The 16,465-nt window shown below is 35.9% G+C and overlaps 1 protein-coding gene across 7 annotated transcripts in view; it reads left to right on the forward strand.

Moving 5' to 3' along the window:
- WDFY3 (WD repeat and FYVE domain containing 3) overlaps positions 1-16,465 on the forward strand; it is a 303,349-nt gene that overhangs the window by 19,810 nt on the left and 267,074 nt on the right. For all 7 annotated transcript variants that reach the window (XM_058433183.1, XM_032146792.2, XM_058433198.1 and 4 more), the window contains exon 2: positions 14,096-14,189. The gene's annotated coding sequence lies outside the window, so the exon portion shown is untranslated. The remainder of the gene's footprint in view (positions 1-14,095; positions 14,190-16,465) is intronic.

The following is a 16,465-nucleotide window of genomic DNA, read 5'->3' on the forward strand; positions in this document are numbered from 1 at the left end:
TCCTGCCAACTTGCCATCTGCATGCTTGAGGGAAAGGAAGAGGAAATAAAGAGAAAATGTATTTAAAGGGAAAGACAAGGGTACTTATAACACACCAGTGACTATTAAGGAAATAAATGGTGGCTACAGTCGTTAGTTTTGCAACCGAGCACAAAGCCCTAACCTGTTTCACTTCAGATTACATAGTTCTGTTACCTTCTGCTAGTGTCCTGGCTTATCAGGGTTCTATTTCTAGCAAGCTAACTCAGTCCTTCATTCCCGAAAGGATCTGAGGTTTGGTAGTTCCAACTGTATAGAATTGTGATAATCTTTCACTCACGTTAACACTGTGCACGGCACTGCCAGAGAATACTCTATGAGATTCCCCCAAGTTCTTTTCTCATGATCTTCCTAGCCCCAGATGTGCAGTAGCAACCTGTCTTCTTCTTGATGGTCAAGAGCAGTCACCTCTGTCAATTCTATAGCCTCCATTTTTGCTTGTTTTTTTATTGTTATGAGGAAATAAAACTCTGCTTTCAATTGAGTGAAACAGTTATTTTGTTTCTTGGTATAAGTATTTCATTCTTGGGTACTAAATAAAATTTCTGGATCAACAGATTCCAGAATTCTTGAGACAAGAAGCAGAACTTTGAAAGCAGATGAAATATACCACCTCCAGCATCACCACGTGGTTCCCACATCCAGTGTGTTCCGGAGATGGGAGGATGGGAGACATTATATATTAGTGGGTGGTTCAGAGCTTATTTTATATACTGTAGGACAGCACCCCAATTTCGGAAGGTTTTAGGTGGCACAACAACTTGCATGTCAAGCTTCAAAATGCCATTACTCCTCTGTGAGGACAGCTGTGTCTGAGTAAGAGTCTATTTGATAAAGACTAGTGAGGTCCCTGGGCATCTGCCCATCACCATTTGAAGTGAGTTCCTGGACCAGAGGCACTGTGAGTGTGATTTATATGAAGCATTCACTTAATCTTGAATGATGGTGCTGGCAGAGACAAATTCAGAATTGGTGTGTCTTATAGTGAAAACCAGCCATCACCATTTCTGTAATGCAAAGGGTTTGTTATAATTTACCTGCTAAGAAGTAGTCTCTCTATGGGGGACTCAGGCAAATGTGTTCTCAACAGTAGTGACAGTGACATCAGTCTTAATGAGTTCGTGCAGATTTGCCCTTGCATAACTGCTTCTCCTTCCACCTGGTGATTTTCATGAACCTATTGAGCAAGGACCAGTCTGGCTGGAGGAGTATGAGTTGGTCTATGATGTGGGTCATCTTATCCACTCAATTACTAAGAGGCTTTATATTTTGATTTGTTAGCAGAATTCTGGTGAACATACACATGGGACGGGAATTTTTCTAGGCTATGACCCTGTTGTGAGAGGTTCATTCAAGTAGCTGTTCTGAGAATCTCTCTCTTATCTTTTGATCTTTTCAAGGCCATTGATCATGACACAGAAAAGGGAAGGATTATAAGCTTTCCAGCTACTCCAGGAAGTATCTACTACAGAAGTAATAATATATTCTATAAGTTCCCAAAACTTAAGACTTTTAGCCACATCCAGTGACTATATGTATTATTTATTTATTTATTTTTATTTATTTTTTTGAGAGGAAGTCTCACTCTGTTGTCCAGGCTGGAGTGCAGTGGCGTGATCTCAGCTCACTGCAACCTGCCTCCCAGGTTCAAGCAATTCTCCTGTCTTAGCCACCACGCCTGGCTAATTTTTTGTATTTTTAGTAGAGACGTGGTTTCACCATGTTGACCAGGCTGGCCTCGAACTCCTGACCTCAGATGATCCGTCCGCCACAGCCCCACAAACTGCTGAGATTACAGGCATGAGCCACTGCACCCAGCCTATTTATTTTTTGATGCAGGGTCTGACTCTCGCCCAGGCTGGAGTACAGTGGCAAGATCTTGGCTCACTGCAATCTCCTCCCTCAAGGTTCAAGTGATTCTCCCACCTCAACCTTCCAAGTAACTGGTACTACAGGTGTGCACCACCATGCCCAGCTAATTTTTTGTATTTTTTATTTTAATTTTTTTCATAGAGAATGGGTTTGTAGAGGCTGGTCTTGAACTCCTGAGCTCAAGTGATCCATCCTCCTCAGCCTCCCAAAGTTCTGGGATTACAGGCATGAGCCACCATGCCTGGCTGATTTTTGCTTCTTAAAGTTAGGAGTGATAATTTTGGAATAATTAAAGACTAATAAATGATACTTATATAAAGCTACTTGTTCAGTCAGCAAAAAGATACTTAGAGTCTTATTATTTGTTTTAGCATATGTATTTGACAATCAGGTGCTTATTGAAAATCATTACATGAATTAGTTTTTCATGTAATTATACTTAGGTTGAATTTCTTTGCTTTCCCCATCAACCTAAAGTTTCCATTTAAAATTTGCTCTATAATTAACAGAAAGTGCAATATATCCTAATCTGGAATGTTTATAATTCAGAGGTCAAATTGCAAGAGGGGGGCCTTCAACAGTTGCTCTTCCTTGCTAATTTTAGGCTTTTATGTCTGTGCATCTGGTAGGGACCCAACACGGCTCATAACTGGTAGTGTAAAGACTTATTTTCCAGTTTTTAGTATGTGTAGGCCAAATTGTATCACTCTTAGGCTATTTACTAGTTGATGATGATTTTGTCACCTTTAAAGAGCAGTTTTTTTTGTTTTGTTTTGTTTTTCAATAAATTTATTCAAGTACAGTTGATCTTTGAACAATGTTGGGGCTAGGGGAAGTAACCCCCTGTGTAGTTGATCTGCATATAACTTTTTTGGTTTCCACAAAACTTAATTACTGATAGTGTTACTGATAACATAAACAGTCGATTTATGCACTTCTTGTGGGTTATATGTATTATATACCGTATTCTTTTTTTTTTTTTTTTTTTTGAGACGGAGTCTTGCTCTGTCACCCAGGCTGGAGTGCAGTGGTGTGATCTCAGCTCACTGCAAGCTCCGCCTCCCTGGTTCACGCCATTCTCCTGCCTCAGCCTCCCAAGTAGCTGGGACTACAGATGCCCACCACCATGCCTGGCTAATTTTTTTGTATTCTTAGTAGAGGCAGGCTTTCACTGGGTGTTAGCCAGGATGATCTCTATCTCCTGACCTCGTGATCCGCCCGCCTCAGCCTCCCAAAGTGCTTGGATTACAGGTGTATCCAAGAATACAGTATATGTACTGTATTCTTACGGGAAAGTTAGTTAAAAGAAAATGGCATTAAGAAAATCAAGGAAGAGAAAATATATTTACTGTTCATTAAGTGGAAGTGAGTCATCATAAAGGTCTTCATCCTCATTGTCTTCGCACTGAGTTGGCCGAAGAGGAGGAGGAAGAGAGGAGTAGTTGATCTTGTCTCATGTGGCAGAGGCAGAAGAAAATCCACATATAAGTGGACAACACAGTTCAAACCCGTGTTGTTCAAATTTACTGTATATACGTAAGTAAAAGTAAACAAATTGTAAGTTGAAGCTTAATGAAATTTCTCAAAATGAACATGCTTCACCATTTAAAAAAAAAATAAAAAGGTTAGCCACAGACTGGTAAATATACTTGCAAAACATATACATACCTGGCAAAGGATATGAACCAGAATATATAAAGAACTCTCACAATTCAATAATAAGAAGACAACCCTGTTGAAAAATGAACAAATAATTTGAACAGATACTTTACCGAGGATATGTGAATGACGAATACATGTAAAATCTGATGATGTTAAGTTTGGTAAGGATATGCAGCAACTGGAAGTTTCCTCTCATTCATTCCTGGTGAAATGGTATAGCCATTTTAGCAAACAGTCAACTAGTGTCTCATAAATTCAAACATATTCATTAGGATCTATAAATTCCATTCCTAGGTATAGGTATAAAAGAAATGAAAACACATGTCCACAAAAAGGCTAATGTTCATAGCAGCATTCAAAATGTTTTAATTTGCTTTTCATAAATAATGGTAGTGAGTTTTCATTGCTTGTTTGCTGTATGTGTCCTTTTTTTAAAAGTAAGTGTCAACATCTTTTATTCTTTTTAAAATTAGTTTGCTTTTTTTTTTATTGTTTAAAGAATTTATTATATATTTTGGGTTCCAGTCTGGTATGTGTTTTACAAATACTTTCTCCCAGTTTTTGGCTTAATTTCATTTTTATAACACTGTGTTTTGATAAGCAGAAATTAATTTTGGTGATGTCCACTTTGCCCATTTTTTTCTTTTATGGTTTTTACTCTTTATATCCTGTTAGAGAATTTTTTGCCTAACTCAAAGTAACAATGATTTTCTCCAAAGTTTTCCTCTGGAAGTTTTATTTATAGTTTTAGATTGTACATTTATGTCTGTGATTTGGTTTGAGTTAAATTTTGTATATAGTGTGATGTGTGGGTTGATTTAAGTTTTTGTGAGTTTTATTTATTTATTTATTTATTTATTTATTTTTGGCTTGTGGATATCTGATTACTCTAGCACTGGCTAGTGAAAAGTTTTTCCTTCCCTATGAAATTGCTTGACATCTTTGTCAAAAATCAATTGACCACGTTTGTGTGTATCTGTTTCTGGAATTTCTGTCCTTTTCCATTGATCTAGGTGCTTTTACCACTGCCACACTATCTTGATTACCGTAGCTTTATAGTAAGTCTCGAAATCAGATAATATGAGTCCTTCAATTTTGTTTTGTTTCCAAATTGTTTTGACTATTCTTGATTTCTTTTTCGTATAAATTTTAGAGTCATCTTGTTGATTTCCAAAAACGAAAGTCTACTCTAATTTTGATTGGGATTGCATTGAATCTATAGGTAAATATGGGAAGCACTGATTCCTTGAATATATTGCCTCCAAATCCATGAACATAGAATATCTCTCTGTTTACTTAAGTCATCTTTAGTTTATCTCATCATGGTTATCAATGATTATCTCATTAGTGATTATTTCATCATTATTTTATAGTTTTCAGTATACAAATCTTGCACATAGTTTGTTGGAATTACCCCTCAGCATTTCATGTGTTTTGGGTGCTATTATAAATGGTACTATCTATCTATCTGTCTGTCTGTCTGTCTGTCTGTCTATCTATATAAAACTTTCAATGTTTTCATTGTTAATATGTAGAAACACAATTGATTTTTGTATATTGAATTTTGTATACTGCAGTCTTGCTAAGTTCCCTTATTAACTTAGGGAGGTTTCTTTGGTAGACTCTTTGGGGTTTTCTATATAGATAATCATGCTGCCTGGAATAAAGACAGTTTTACTTCTTCCATTCCATTTTTGCCTTTTATTTATTTTTCATGCCTTATCGCACTGGCTAGGACTTCCAGTATATGTTAAAAAGATAAAGCATTCAGTCTTTCTTCATTAAATATGATATTAGCTGTATCTGTTTTAAAGAGGCTGTTTATCAGGTTGAGTAAGTTTCATTCTATTCCTGGTTTAGTAGAGCTTTCATCATTAATAGATGTTGAATTTTGCAAGTGATTTTTTAAAATATCTATTGAGATTATATGGTTTTTAATCTTTATTTTATTGATAATGGTAAATTATCTTAATTTTTTGAATATTGAATTAGCCTGGCATTTCCAGGATAAATGCACTTGATCATGATGTAATACCCCTTTTATATGCTGCCAGATTTGGTTTCCTTATATCTTCTTAAAAGTTTTTGCATTTATGTTCATAAAAATATGAAATTTCTAGTCTTCTTTTCTCTTAATCTCTTTGTCTGGTTTTGATATCAGGATACTGTATCTTACAAAAGGCTTTGGGAAGAGCTTCCTTCAATCTGGATTGAGCTGGTTAGTATAAACAAGAATATATAGTGTGCTATCTTTTGTGTAAGGAAAAAGAGAAAATAACACATACATATATATGCTTGACTTTACAAAAAGAAGGGGTAGTGAGAGGTAATGTGGCCAGAGGTTTATGGGAGGCAGTGACACTTCAAAGTAAACCTTTTTTTTTTTTTAAATATAGTTTTGCCTTTTCATAGTGTGTTTTTTTTCAGTATTCAAAATAAGGATGTAAATGGGGAGAATCCTAATCCACTGAAACAAATGAACCTGAATGTATTTTAAATTAGTATTGTACCCCCACTGAGGGAACAAAGAGTAAATCTAAGTAATTTATTACTAATAACATGGTACTATAACTATAACTATATACCCTCAGCTTGGGTAGAGTTGAAACAGACAGTTTGCAGGCAACTCTTGAACTCATTCTATTAGGTTTACTTTTCATAGTGATATGGACATAGCACTTTTGGAACTTTTTAGGTGTATTGGGGATTGAGTAAATGTTTTGAGGTTGTTGGAGTGAGGGTTCTCCCTGAAGAAGGAGGGACACACAAATATGGGATGGGAGAAGGCAAAATGAATTCTGCACAGGTGGGTTGGAATTGAAGGTATCAGTGTGAGTTCATTATGTTTTAAGCCAATATATGTGTACATGTAATTGCATGTACAGACATATATACATAAATTTGTATGTGTATATGCATTCATACATTTTCTAGCTCTGTCCAGCAAAAAGGCTAAGAGGCAAAGAGCATACCTAACTCCAAATTCTTGGAATTAGAATTCTGTAATACCATTCTCAAGTCAAAGGAACCAGAGCTCCTCACAGAAATAGATGATTCTAGGACAGGGTAGGGCACATACCATGTGAGCCTGGATTATTTTTTAATGCGATAAAATAGAAACTTTTTTTCTTTAAATAAGAACATGTCACAGGAAGCCTATTGGCATTCCTACTAGCCAAATTTGAGATAATTTAATAATCAAGTAAGTATAATAATAAATTATGAACCATTAGAAATAGCAATAAATCCATAATGATAATAAAAATAAGTGAATGAATAGAGGAGAAAGGAAGGCTCTTTCTTCCAGTAGGATTCTGAGCTTTAGAGTTGGAAAAATCATTATTTTGTAGCCAGCATAGTAGATATTAGGTAGGGCAAGAGTCATAACTAAATGAGGGAGAAATTTTGATGAGAAGCAGGATATTTTCAATGTCTTAAAGCATCACCCCACAGACTGTGTACTAATTGCAAGGGATAATATAGTGATTATGCATTGGTGCGATCCAACAACAATATGGGGCAGATGGTCACCATGTGACTCCAGATAGGACACCCTGAGGGTACACATCATCTCCTCTGTAGTATTCTGGCCAAGACTGCATAACCTGAATTTAATCATGAGGAAACATTCGACAAGTGCGAAATAAGGAATGTTCTACTTTAAAAAGCGGGGAGGGAACTGTGGTCCTTAAAAAAGTCAGTGTCATAAAAGAGAAAGAAAGGCTATGGAAGTGTTCCAAATTAAAGGAGGCTTAGAAGAGAGAACCACTAACTACAGTACGTGACCCTAGACTGGATCTTATACTGAATGGGGGAAAATATACCGTGCAGGATGTTATTGGATCAATTGAAAAATTAGAATATTGGAATATAGACCATAGAATAGATAAAAATATTGTAACAATGTTATAATTACTGAAGTTGATCACTGTGCTTTCCTTATAAGAGAGGGTATTGCTAAAGAAATGCACATTGGAAGCAGAGGAGCAAAGGGCTTGATGTATATAGTTTATTCTCATTTGCTCCAGGAAAGAAAGTGTATGTGTGCGTGTGTGTGTGTGTGAATGCAAGAAAGTGTAAGAGCTCAGGAGCACAAATGAAAAAGTAAAGAGGTGACATTAGTAATGGCTGAATCTGAGTATGAGTGATTTTTGTATTCTTACTAACTTTTCTGTAAGTTTGAAATTATTTCAAACAAAATATTGAAAACATTTAAAAATATCTGCCCTTTATTTTTAGACATTCCTCATTTATAAAGAGCTTGGTTCTTTCTCTGGAACCAGTTTGGAATGAACATTTTTGTAATATTTTCCTGTGTGCTGGTGTTATGGCCCTGCATGCCAACCATTGTTAAATATGACAGCAGTTAGTGGGAAAGAAATGAGTTATTCTGTGGATAGCCAGAGTCTAAAACCTAATTATACGGGGAACTGTTTGTTAATTTATCAAATTTATGGAAGTATCAGTTACAATGTCTAATAAAGTATTTCGAGGTTATCGTCATTGTCAATTATCTTTTGAAGAAATTTTAGAATGATTCTTTTACATCAAAAATCTAGTTGTTGTCCCCCGATTATTTAGATTATCTTGTTTTATAAACTAGGAAAGATTCCCATTTTTAGCCCTAAGAGAGTAACTGTTTATTTATTTTAAAAAATGTTAATTGGATGCCTGCTATGTGCCAGATTCTTTTCTAGGCATTGGAGCTGCAGCATTAAACTAAACAAAACCATTGCCCTCATTGATTTTACATTTTCAGGGAAGGACATAGACAAATAGGAATAGAAGGGAAATACACCTGTCAGAGTATCTCAGTGCTTATATCCAAATAACCTTTATTTTACTTAATAATGGCCCCAAAGCATAAGAGTACTATGCCTAATTTATAAATTAAATTTTATCACAGGTATATATGTATGGGAAAGAATGTACTGGGGGTCTTGGAACATATCCAACCCCCAACCCACACAGATAAGGAAGGGTCTACTGTAATCATCTCTTGGAAAAGCATATAAGGAGAGAATAGCAAGTATAAAGGTCCCAAGGCAAGGATGTGCCTGGCCTGTAAAAAGAATGGCAAGGAAGTTAGTAGAAAATGAAGTTAGAGGTAATGGGGGCCAAATTTTATAGGTTCTTTTATGTCATTTTTTTTAAAAAATGGCTTACTCTGAGTGAGATGGGAAGCCATTGGGAGATTTTGGGAGCAGATGTTATGCGATTTATGATTTATGTTAGGTTGTCTGGATCACTCTGGCTACTTCGATGAGAAAGGACTTGAAAATAGGACAAGGGTAGAAGTTGGGAGGCCAGTTACTAACCTATGGCAAAAATCCAAGTGAGGGACAATACAGACTTTGACCAAAATAGTAACTATGCAAGTGGCGAGAAGTGGTCAGATTCTCAGTATTTTTGTAGATAAAGTCAATAGTACTTGCCAGTGGGTTAGAGAAGAAGGCTAAGAACCTAAACTTTAAAGGTCAAGGAGAAGAGGAGGAACTAGCAAAGAAGGCTGACAAGGAGAGGTTAAGGAGATAGGATGAAACCAATAGAGTTGGTTCTGGAAGCCAAGAAAAGAAAGTGTATCAGCATGTGATATGTCATGCCAAATGCTGCAGATAAGAAAGATGAGAAGTAATAGGCCTTTGGATTTAACAATATTCAGGTAATTGATGACCTTAAGTTTCAGTGATGTTGTGTAGTAAAAGTCTAATTGGAGTGTGTTAAATTTGAATGGAAGTATAATTGTAGACAAGGAGTACATGTTTGTAATGTTTTGCTAAAAAAGGAATAAAAGATATTGGCCGTCACCTAGAGGCGTATAAGGAGTCGAGAGGTTTTGTTGTTTGTTTTCTAATGATTGGAAATGTATTTGCCAATGATTTTGCTTTATTGGAAGGAGGAATTGATGACATAGGAGAGAGAAGTGGGATTTCCTAGAGCAATGACGTTGGTGTTCTAGGCATGTAACATCTAGTAGCAAAGTAGAGGAGTTAGATTTTGATGTGAATCCTGAAATTCAGTGAAAGGGTACAGATTGAGGTGGAGAGGTAAATGTCATGAGAGATTCTGGAAGTTCTCTTCTGATTGCCTGTGGCTTTTGAATTTTTTTTTTCTTGTATGATGCATTTCATCAGATTACCTGGCAGGAGTCCTGGGAGGCCTTAGGAGGGCTCTAGAACTGCTTGTTAAGAATTTTGAAAATTTATTTCTTGTTATTATTTAGTTTAACTGGCTACTTTGTATAAAGTTTGGAAAGAGACTCCACAAAATCTTTCTGGGCTATTTGGAAAAAAATTTTCTCATTGATCTTCAAGCCAAATAATTTTTTTTTAAAGAGACAGGGTCTCGCTATGTCACCCAGGCTGAAGGGCAGTGGCACGTTCATAGCTCACTGTGGCCTCAATCTCCTGGACTTAAGTGATCCTCCTGCCTCAGACTCATAAGTACCTAGGACTACAGGTGTTTGCCACCATGCCCAGCTAATTTTTTGATTTTTTATAGAGATGGGGGTCTCACTATGTTGCCCAGGGTGGTATCAAACTGCTGTTCTCAAGTGATAGTCCTGCCTCAGCCTCCCAAAGAGCTGAGATTACAGGCGTGAGCCACCGCTCCCAGCCCAAAGAGTATGATTGATTCAAATGGTCTTGGAATTTACCCAGCACAATTTCCGTTTTAAGTATTAATATAAGAAAACCAACTCAGAAGACATAGATAGGCCAGGGAGATATAGCTAATCATCTAGCTAAATCTGGAGTTCAGGTTTCTGTGGCATTTCAATTTACACAGTTTAATTTTGAAATTTAGTTTTTATACGTATGTGCATATACATTTAAACTTAACCCTCTGACAATGTAACTGACTTATTCTAAATTAGAGGCAAGCAAAGCATGAAGTAAAAATATGTAAAATGTCAGGGTCAAAATGGGAACTTTAAATTGTGGTCTAAATTGTGACCTGTGTAAAACTTGATTCCTGAGAATTATATTATATTACATATTGTAGTTAGAATGTACTGAAATCATTTTGTAGCATTTGTTCTTGGCTAAGTTTATATTAAAATGAAAGATAGTAAATCTAGGTTGATTTTTATAATATTTTAGATTTCTGATACTTTAAGATGTCTGTAGATTACATTTATATTAAAAAATGGGTTGAGGAAATCATTGGTACTCTAACTTACTGTTGCTAGTTTTCTGGCCGCCTGCTATTTTTGCTTCTGCTCCCTTATCTCAACAATTGCCTGTTTTTGGTCAAGACTGGTAAAACCAAGTAATGGGCATCCAAATACATATAAAATACACATGAAACAATACGAAAATGGCAAATAACTCAGGAGGAAAATGGGTAAAATATATGAATAGGCATTTCATACAAGAGAAAATATGAGATAGCCAAGAAACATGAAGAAAGACTCAGCATCATTAATTGACAAGGAAGTGCGAACTAAGACCACAATTAGATGCCATTCTATACCCAGCATTAAAAAGTTGGCATTAACTACATGTTGGAGAGGCTGTAGATGTGGTAGTTCTGCTACTACTTTTTGGTAGTGAAGTTATAAATTGCCAAACACACTTTAGGGAAAGTAAAAATTGGCATCATCATGCAAAGTTAAATTTAAAATTACTCCCTAACTCTTAGGCATGTACTTAAGAGAAACTTGGACACATGTGGAACATGACACATGTCAGAACTTTCATAACATAAATGTTCATAATAGCAAAACAAAACAAAACTTGGAGGGGAAAATAAGCTATTGACAAGAGAACGGATAATTAAATTGTAGTATGTTTGTACAATGCAGTATTATTCTGCAGTGAAAATGAATGAACTACAACTATATGCAACAACGTGGGTGAGTTTTGGAAATGTAATGTTGAATTAAAAAACCAAATCCTACAAGACAGGAGGATAGATTTTGATACCATTTTGATAGATTTCAGAACCAAGCAAAATGGAACACTATATTGTTCAGAAAGATGTACCTATGTGATACACTGTTTAAAAAGCAAAGTAATGATAAACACAAAATACAGGATTGCGGTTACAGGGGGTGGCAGGGATAAGAGAGGTGGAGTATGGAATGGAGGAGGAACAAATTAGTAGAACAATACGAATAACTTAACCTTAGGTTCTTGAGTTGGGTGACAGGTATCTGGATGTTCATTCTATTATTTTGCTTTGAGTTTAAAATGTTCCAAATAATTGTTGTATGTAATGATTAATATATTAAAAGATAAGCTATAATCTGAAGTCATAATTTAGGAGACATGTCATTAATTCTGCCTACTCTCTACTACCATCTGAATTCCTAACAGCACTCAGTATTTCACTAGAATTATCTTGTTTTAAAGCTTTCTGTCTCATTAAGCCTGTATGTATCTGCCATCTGGCAAGTGACTCAGTAAAAACTTATTGGATGAATAACTAGATCAATGATTTGAGGAAATAATTCAGGATATTTCTTAGAAACTACCCAAGAGGTAGACTTTTAAAGAGTACTTTTCCTTAATCTGATTTAAAAAATGGGCAAAAGATCAGAATAGACATTTCTCAAAAGAAGACATACATATGGCAAACAAACATGCATTAAAAGGTGCTCAGTGTCATTGATCATCAAAGAAATTCAAATCAAAACCGCACTGAGATATCAACTCATCCCGTTAAAATGGCTTTTATGCAAAAGACAGGCAATAATAAATGCTGACAAGGATGTGGAGAAAAGGGAACCCTCGTACACTGTTGATAGGAATGCAGATCAGTACAGATATTATAGAGAACAGTATGGAGGTTCCTAAAAACCTGAAAATAGAACTGCCATGCGATCCAGCAATCCCACTACCAGGTTTATACCCAAAAGAAAGGAAATCAGTATATCAAAGAGATATCTACACTCCCATATTTATGAGCACTGTTACCAATAACTAAGATTCGGATGCAAACTGAGTGTCCATCAGCAGACAAATGGATAAAGAAATTGTGGTATATACACATTGGAATACTATTCAGCCATAAAAAAGAATGAGATCCTGTCATTTGCAACAACATAGATGAAACTGGAGGACATTATGTTAAGCAAAATAAGCCAGGGGCAGAAAGACAAACTCTGGATGTCTTCACTCATTTCTGGGAGCTAAAAATTAAAACAATTGAACTCGTAAATAGAGAATAGAATGATGGTTACCAGAAGCTGGGCAGGGTAGTGGGTGGGGCAGGAGTGGGGATGGTTAATGGGTACAAAAGCATAGTTAGAAAGAATGTATAAGATCTAGTATTTGGTAGCACATCAGGGTGACTATAGTTAACAATTTGTTGTACATTAAAAAATAAGTATAATTGGAATGTTCATAACACACAAAAAAATAAATGCTTGAGATGATGGACACCCCATTTACCCTGATATGATTATTACACATTGTATGCCTGTATTAAAGCATCTCATGTACCCTATAAATCTATATATTTACTATGTACAGGTAAAAATTAAAAATAAAAATTAAAAAGAAGGATTTTTCTCCTACTTCTAGCTGGATTTCTGTAATAGAACCAGCCAGGTAATGAGATAAACCAGCAAAACTAGGTTATTATTGGTTAGGTTTTTGAATAATTACCTGTCTATTGAAGGCAATATTGCCTTCAATGATTCTGAATGATTTTGTTTGAACTATAATAATATGATTAAAGAGTTTAACAAATAAAGTTACGTAACAAAAACACATAGCTCATCTGAAAAGGCAAATGTCATTAAAGATGATGCTATTCTTTAGTATAACATTTTAGAGTTAGAAGGCCCCTAGGAATTAGTCCAGGCTCCTCATTTTTGAATTAAAGAACTTTAGGACCAAAATGTGTTTGACTACACTATAGAACTTGTTGAGAGCAGAGTTACTAGAGGCCTAGAAACTAGATCTCATGATTCATATGCTAATGTTTTCATATTGAAATATTGACTGGTAAATGAAAGGAAACATTTATATATCCTGTATAAGACAACCCAAATAACTTGAGACTAGAGTATGACCTTTGAATGAGGCAGCAATTTTTAAAATTTTAATTTAGAACAAATCAATTCTGCTCTATACCGCATTTATCTTGAGATGCATGACAAATACACCTAGAGAAATAGCATGAATTTTTTCTCCAAGAAAAGAGGCTGTGTGGTCTGTGATATACAAATGAGTACTGGACTGTAAGTGGTAAGGGTTGAGTTCTGAATCTGGCTCTAACACTAAGTAGCTGTGTTGTCATTGATTCTTTGCATAACTTCTCCAGGTCAAAGTTTCCTTATCAGTAAAATGAAGAAGTGGAATCAGATGGTCTGTAGAGACCAGCTTTAAATAACTTTATATTTTTCATGGATTTTTAATAGCAAATTTAATCTATTTTAAATAAAGTGCTATATGTTCCATTATTAAACAAGCAAGACAACAAGTAAGGAGGTAAAGAGAATCAGTAGAAAATGAATGACTCATGATGCATATTCTGAACATAAACTGAGTTTTCTTTTCCTTTCCTTCATCAGGTATAATACTTCTCCACGTCTGCTTCAGGAAGAAAGTGCCTGCCATTCTTATCATTTCTAAGCAGGTTCATGCCAGCCCAGAACAGAGAATCAGGTCAGTTTTAGGATTGTTTTATTTGTTGAAAAAGGAGCCAGGAACAGAATTGTGATTGTCTTTGCTGCGTTATTGTGCAGCAGCAAGACCAGTGACTTGTGATTCAGGAGTTGAGTTTCAACCGTCCTTTACCACTGATGACTGGTAAGCTTGGGCAAGCCTTCTTTGTTTGTTGGCTGTTAGTTTTCTGCACCAAAATAGGGCTACATTAGAATAAGTTATCTTCAGTTTCAATTTTGGCTTTAAATCAGTATTACTTTTCTTGTTGGTACCTACAGATGATAAAAGTCATATTTTTAAAGCATCATTTCCTCTGGTTTTTTCCTGGAAAAATCTAGTTGTTTTTAAAGCACATGCTTTGAAACTCTTTAATCCATTGTATTGTAGTTTCTTTGAGTGACTAGTTTAAGGAATAAACTGTCTTGTGAGGCCCTTGAGAGTACTGTGGCTACCCTTAGTTTTTTTTTTTTTTTTTTTTTTTTTGAGACGGAGTCTCGCTCTATCGCCCAGGCTGGAGTGCAGTGGCGCAATCTCGGCTCACTGCAAGCTCCACCTCCCGGGTTCATGCCATTCTCCTGCCTCAGCCTCTCCGAGTAGCTGGGACTACAGGCGCCCGCCACCACGCCCGGCTAATTTTTTGTATTTTTAGTAGAGACGGGGTTTCACCGTGGTCTCGATCTCCCGACCTCGTGATCCGCCCGCCTCGGCCTCCCAAAGTGCTGGGATTACAAGCGTGAGCCACCGCGCCCGGCCTACCCTTAGTTTTAATGTTTTACTTTACTTTGTTGTTATTTAAAAGTTTATTTGTTACATGAAGTTATTAGTTTTTTAATAATGTTCTTCAGCTTTAGAGAGAGTACCTTTTTGATCATGTTGGTTCTCTGTTGATTGCAAGTAATCAAATTATTTTAACCAAAAATGGGAAAACTTCTGGGATTGTCCCAGGAGATGCCACAGGATCCAAGAACAGAAATGCAGCTGAACTGCAAATAAGAACCCAGGACTAAAGACAATCAGATTTCCCGCACGCTCTCAGCAGAGTGTCTCTTCTCTGCATGTCCATCTCATTCTTCTCTCTCTCTTTGGGAACTAGCTACCATCACATTTCTATTCTTTGTGAGGTGAAGCCTGCTTGCCACTGTCTCCCAAGCATAATACCTTGTAATCCAGATCCCAAAGAAAGGCTAACTGAGCACTCAGTACTGATTTGCCGGAACAGACTCCGATTGCTCAATCAGATACCTTTAGGCAAATTGTGGCTTAGGGCGTGGTAATTTAAAAGCTTTTCATTGGCTTTCTTTGTTTTAAAGACTGTTCTCTGAAAAAGGTCCACTATTCCTACTAAAATGTGGATAACTAATAATAAGATTTAGTAGTACTTCTTCCACATGTGCGGTAGTCTCCCCTTAGCAGAGAGGGATATGTTTCAAGACTCCCAGTGGAAGGCTGAAACCACAGATAGTAGAGAACCCTATGTACACTATGTTTTTTCTATACATACTTACCTGTAACAAAGTATAATTTATACATTAGGCACAGTAAGAGATTAACAATAATAACTACTAATAAAATAGAACAATTATAGTAACAAATATTGCAGTGAAAGTTATGTGAATGTGGTTTCTATCAAAATATCTTATTGTATATAATATTTTTGGATTGTGGGTAATGAACCGTGGAGGGTGAAATCATGGATAAAGGGGGAATATTGTAATACTTTAAAGATATATCCATGTTATTGCATTCATCTGTGTTACCCAGCATTAAAAAGGATAAAACTTCAGATCCTTTTAATGCTAGGTAGTATTTCATTGTTTGCATGGTCCACAGTTTGTGTATCCTTTCACCAGTTGATGGACGTTTATTTGACTCTCATGAATAAAATGGTACAGTGCAATAAGATATTTTGAGAAAGGAAACCTTTTTCATTTGACTTTTTGAGAAAAAAGATTTGAATATAGGAGACATACTATTAGGTACCCAGCTGAGCTGCCAACTATGATTTTGGGTAAATTACTTTTTCTCTGTGCACCTCAATTTATTCAGATCCTGGCATTGCCACATGCTAGCTTTGTGACCTTTACTTCTGGACATCAATTTCTACATCTTAAAAAAGGAGTGGATGATAGTAGTAGCTCATGGTATTATTATAAAGAATTAATGTATGTGTTCCTGGCACATCATTATTATTATCATCATCAATTTTTGAAATGAGTAGATTAGATTATATGACTGCAGAGGTCCCAGCTCACTAAAATATCTGTGGTCCTAAGATT

This window comes from Hylobates moloch, unplaced genomic scaffold (assembly GCF_009828535.3).
Source record: "Hylobates moloch isolate HMO894 unplaced genomic scaffold, HMol_V3 SCAFFOLD_2, whole genome shotgun sequence".
In the NCBI taxonomy this organism is placed as follows: domain Eukaryota; kingdom Metazoa; phylum Chordata; class Mammalia; order Primates; family Hylobatidae; genus Hylobates; species Hylobates moloch.